This window comes from Heloderma suspectum, chromosome 1 (assembly GCF_057233095.1).
Source record: "Heloderma suspectum isolate Gila_16-S chromosome 1, 16-S_ref, whole genome shotgun sequence".
Classification (NCBI taxonomy): domain Eukaryota; kingdom Metazoa; phylum Chordata; class Lepidosauria; order Squamata; family Helodermatidae; genus Heloderma; species Heloderma suspectum.
Window position 1 is genome coordinate 130,129,943 of NC_139458.1, and position 6,199 is coordinate 130,136,141.

The following is a 6,199-nucleotide window of genomic DNA, read 5'->3' on the forward strand; positions in this document are numbered from 1 at the left end:
AAATCGGCTGTCTAGCCACTAATGCAGGGCAGGAGAAACACGGAGGGAACGATCCCCTCCCTGCTTCTCCTGCCCTGTATTGGATAGGTGGTCGCCTCTGAGTTTGGAGGCTGCCGCCTATCTGCATAGGATTGAGCCCTTAGTAATGTATTGTTCAGCAAGTCAGCACAACCTGCCATGTCCCCCCTTCTTCCCTCCAAAGTATAGTTGGAACAGTTAAAAATCAGTCAAACATGTTCATTTGGTGTACTTCTGGGATTGCTACGTTGCATGTTTTGTGTAAGGGGTCTGGGGTCTGTTCAGGTTCAGTTCCCCACTCAGCTATGAAATACACTAGATTACCTTCCTTGGGTGCTTCCAGACAAGGCTTTTATTAATTGTGTCATTACCCTGCCTCATTCACGGAATTCTACAGGGGGTTCAGACAACATCGTCTTCCACTTGTAACCCTCCCATATTTTCCCACTGCTTCTTCTATCTTTTTTCTTACCACAAAAAAATTGTTCAGGAGAAAAAGATGGAATAGCTGCACAGTGCTGTCTGATGGGTAGGGCTAGGTGCTCTTTGTCTGGAAGCACCCCATAGACCAGTAACTTATCTTTCAATTGATCCTACTTCACAGGTTTGTTGTGAGGATAAAATGGGGTGGGGTGGGGGTAGAACCATGGGGTTCCTTGGAGGAAAAGTGGAATAAAAATGTAGCAAATAACAAACAAACAAATAAATAAATAAATGTTAAAACACACACACACACACACTTCCACAGAGTAACAACTGTAATAAACATATCATGCAAATTCTATTTTGTCTGTGAGTACCTGCTCTAGAGTAACTGAATAATAGGAAGATGATTATAACCTTTCAAACAGGAAATGGTGTGCTGAAGATGAGAAAGGGATACTGGTGGTAGTTGACTTTTCAGATGCAAGCAGCAGGGGCGAGGAGGGTACTTGACCCTTTGCAGAGGCTCTCAGATATCAGGACAAGACTCAGGCAAAACAGACATTGCTTTACATCCATATTTAGCAGCTTTGTCTTTTTTTCACTTTTTACTATAGAGTAGGTGCAAGGCCCCCAATTTGGATTGTGACTCTAACATAGGGAGCAAGGGGCCTTTTAAGATCCAGATTGGGGGGGTCTGCTTCAGCCCCTACTCTAGAGTAAAGAAAAAAAGAGAAAAAAGATGTAGCTGCTAGATACTGATTCAAAGTTAAAACAGTAAAGAGTCTTGTGGCACCTTAAAGATGAACACATTTATTCTGACATAAGCTTTCAACTATTAACAGTAATTATCACTGTCTGTATTTTCTGCATTTCAATTCCCTCTGACTACACAGTTTACATCCCAGTCCACACGACCCAGCATGTGTATATAAATCTGCCAGTTTGAGGTTAACACTTCATGCATCTGACAGTTTTAAAGAAGGAGAAAAAACTTAGAGGTCAATTCACTTTCACTTAAGGAAGGGCTGTGGCTCAAGGGTACAGCACAAACTCCAGGTAGGGCAGAAAAGACTTCTGCCTGAACCCCTGGAGAGCCGCTACCAGTCAGTGTCAATAATACTGGGTGAGGGACTTGTCCTTCAACATTTTGTTGAAAAATATGTATTAGCAGCTGGGAGCGTCCTTTATGCAGCCTTCCTTGATTTCAAGTTGGCCTTTGACTTGATCTCGAGAGATACACTTTGGGGGAAAAAATCAAGGCTACCAATATTGATAGGCAACTGCTAACACTCATCTGCAGCCTTTATGAAAACCCTTGTCTGCCAGTAAGATGTAGTCTTGTCCAGACCTATACCACCTTCCAGTGGAATTAAACAGGGGTGTATTCTAGCTCCTATTCTGTTTAATGTTTATATTAATTCTTTGATTAAATGTGTAGCAGATATCCCCCGCTCCCAAACTGGCAAATAGACTAGCAAATAGACCTCTGTCAATTCTTCTTTATGCAGATGATGCGGCGCTCTTGTCAATGACGAGCACTGGTCTGAGAAAATGTAAATTTTTAAATGTAAATTTAGAAAAGCATTTACATTTGCTACGTTTAATGTTCTGCTATCTGCACTTTTGGAAGGAAGATTCAGAAGCGTTCCTTATCAAAAGCGTTTATGCCCTTGTGAGGTAGGGGAAGTGGTGACAGTTGGACATGTTTTATTCTATTGCTCCTATTATCGTGATCTTCGATTCACTTTTATCACCCCAACGTTACAGAAAATTCCTGGTAGATCTGATACATTTCATTTATCGTATCCTTTGTCCAATCAGAATCCCAGGTCACAGCTAAAGTGGCTCATTTCTGTACAGCTGCTATTGTTTGTCAGACAATGATGATAAAATATTATTTTAACATTTTATCAAGGTTTTTATATTGGGATTTGCATGTTCTTATTATTCCGTTTGTGGTTACTTCGTCTCAATTCCTTGTATACTGTATTTTTAGTATGTTATATTTTACTTGTGCTGGTCTACGACGAAATTAATCTGCATCTGACTAACAGAGCAACCTCTCTGATGTTTTAAAGTAATGTCTGTTTTGGCTTCAAGACAACTTTCAGCCCAATCTTAAAAGCAGCCAATCACATCTTGCGTATCTGCCCTTGCAGCCAGAGTTGCTGTGGAGGCAGTATTTGAGCTTAGACCATGATTGGAGGGGGTCAGAATGGAAAAGAATGAAATGGTGTACGCGTGGGCAGCTGGTGATACCTGCACACCATCACTTTGCGGCAGTGTTTAGGCAAACTGGTACCCTCTAGCTGTATGGCCTACAATTCCCATAATCCCTGATAATTTGCCATGCCATCTGAGGTTTATGGGATCACTGCCTTGTTGTGGCGAAGGGGCAGAAAGTTCTGTGTTCACTTTCTCAGTGAAGCCATAAGCTATGCCATGCAGGGCCACCCAAGACGGACAGATCATGGCAGAGAGGTCTGACAAAATGTGGTCCACTGGAGAAGGAAATGGCAACCCACGCCAGTATTCTTGCCAAGAAAAGCCCATGGAACGTATCACAAGGCTAAAAGATATGACACTGGAAGATGAGCCCCTCAGGACGGAAGGTGTCCAATATACTACTAGGGAAGAGCAGAGGGAATTTTCAAGTAGTGCCAGAAAGAGTGAAGCGGCTGGGCCAAAGCCGAAAGGACACTCAGCTGTGGATGTGAAAAGAAAGTGGTGAAAGGAAGTCCAATGCTGTAAAGAACAATATTGTTTAGGAACCTGGGATGTAAGATCAATGAATCAAGATAAGCTGGTCAAACATGAGATGGCAAGATAGAACATTGACATCCTGGGAATCAGTGAACTAAAATGGACAAGCACGGGCAAATTTAATTCAGGTGACCATTATATCTACTACTGCGGGCAAGAATCCCTTAGAAGAAATGGAGTAGCACTCATAGTCAACAAAAGGGTGGGAAAAGCACTTTGTTGTTATTGTTGTTGTTGTTCAGTTGTTCAGTCGTGTCCGACTCTTTGTGACCCCAACTCAAGCCATCCCAAAGAAAAAGAAATGCAAGAAAGCAAAGTGACTGTCTGATAAGGCTTTACAAATAGCTGAGGAAAGAAGGGAAGCGAAAAGCAAGGGAGAAAGGGGAAGATATACCCAACTGAATGCAGATTTCCAGAGAATAGCAAGGAGAGACAAGAAGGCCTTCTTAAATGAACAATGCAAAGAAATCGAGGAAAACAATAGAATGGGAAGACTAGAGATCTTTTCAAGAAAATTGGAGATCTCAAGGGAACGTTTTGTGCAAAGACGGGCATGATAAAGGACAAAGAAGGCAGGGACCTGACAGAAGCAGATAAGACTAAGAAGAGGTGGAAAGAATACACAGAAGAACTATACAGGAAAGATCTTAATGTCCCTGATAGCCATGATAATATGGTCACTGAACTTGAGCCGGACATCGTAGAGAGTGAAGTCAAGTGGGCCTTAGGAAGCATTACTAACAACAAAGCTAGCGGAGATGACAGTATTCCAGCTGAGCTATTTAAGATCCTAAAAGATGATGCTGTTAAAGTGCTGCACTCAATATGCCAACAAATTTGGAACACTCAGCAGTGGCCACAAGACTGGAAAAGGTCAGTTTACATTCCAATTCCAAAGAAGGGCAATGCCAAAGAGTGCTCAAACTACCGTACAATTGCGCTCATTTCACATGCCAGCAAGGTGATGCTCAAAATCCTACAAGCTAGGCTTCAGCAGCATGCGAACCGAGAACTACCGGAAGTACAAGCTGGGTTCCGAAGAGGCAGAGGAACTAGAGATCCTACATTCGCTGGATCATGGAGAAGGCAAGAGAATTCCAGAAAAACCTCTATTTCTGCTTCATTGACTACACTAAGGCCTTTGATTGTGTGGATCACAACAAACTGTGGCAAATTCTGAAAGAGATGGGAGTACTAGACCACCTTACCTGTCTCCTGAGAAACCTGTACAAGGGTCAAGAAGCAACAGTAAGAACCAGACATGGAACAACTGATTGGTTCAAAATGGGGAAAGGAGTATGACAAGGCTGTATTGATTGATTGATTGCATTTATACCCCGCCTTTTTTCCTCTTGCAAGGAACCCAAGGCGGCTTACATTATCCTCCTCCTCTCCATTTTATCCTCACAACAACAACCCTGTGAGGTGGGTTGGGCTGAGAGCCTGTGACTGGCCCAAAGTCACCCAGTGAGCTTCCATGGCTCATGGCTGTATACTGTCGCCCTGCTTATTTAACTTATATGCAGAGTACATCATGAGAAACGCCGGGTTGGATGAATCACAGGTCGGAATTAAGATTGCCGGGAGAATTATCAACAACCTCAGATACGCAGATCTGAGAATGGCAGAAAGTGAAGAGGATCTAAAGAGCCTCTTGTTGAGGGTGAAAGAGGAGAGTGCAAAAGCTGGTTTGAAACTCAACATTAAAAAAAGATCATGGCATCTGGCTCCATCACTTCCTGGCATATAGAAGGGGAAGAAATGGAAGCAGTGACAGATTTTATTTTCTTGGGCTCCAAGATCACCGCAGACGGTGACTGCACCCATGAAATTAAAAGATGCTTGCTCCTTGGGAGGAAACCTATGGCAAACCTAGACAGCAGAGTAAGAAGCAGAGACATCACCTTGCTGACAAAGGTTCGTATCATCAAAGCTATGGTTTTCCCAGTAGCAACGTATGGCTGTGAGAGCTGGACTATAAGGATGGCTGAGCTCCGAAGAACTGATGCTTTTGAACTGTGGTGCTGGAGATGACTCTTACGAGTCCCCTGGACTGCAAGGAGGTCAAATCAGTCCATCCTAAAGGAAATCAACCCTGACTGCTCATCGGAAGGACAGATACTGAAGCTGAAGCTCAAATATTTTGGCCGCCTAATGCGAAGAGAAAACTCCCTGGAAAAGACCCTGATGCTGGGAAAGATTGAAGGCAAAAGGAGAAGGGGACGGCAGAGGATGAGATGGCTAGATAGCATTACCGATGCAATGAATATGAATTTGAGCACACTCCGGGAGAGAGCGGAGGACAGGAAGGCCTGGCGTGCTGTGGTCCATGGGTTCCCGAAGAGTCAGACACGACTTAACAACAGAACAACAACAGTAAAAATCATTGGGGGGCACCAGGTTGCCTATCCCTTAAACCATTACTCCAGCAGCACATCTGAACTAGCCAGTGTACTCATGCACATATTGTAGGCTTGTAGGCAGGAGAGAAGTCTCTGACCGGCGTGAGGTAGGACAGAGGAAGAAAAAGCTTGTTTCAGCAACAAGAAGAGAAAGAGTGCATGAGTGGCCACACTGGAGGATCAGCACTGTTCAATTAAGAGCAGTCTGACCACCATTGCTTTTCCAGCCCCCTTCGTTTCTCTTACTACATTTTATTACCTTCCTTCTTATAAAGAAATAAAATTATTAATTGGCACCCACCCAGCCCCCACATCAGTCTATCGACTTCATCCTGCTCCAGAGTACTGTAAGGGTGCAATCCTATGCATGTTTAGACAGGAAAAAGTCCTACACCTCCCAGCATTCCCCAGTCAACCATTGTAGGACTTTTTTTTCTGTCTAAACATGGATAGGATTGCACTCTAAAGTTAGGATTGGGGCATATATCGGTTAAAAACCCCATTCCAGACTTAGTCACACACTTAGGACACAATCCTATCCATGCATAGACAAAAGACAGTCCTACAATTCCTAGCAGGCTGACTGGGGA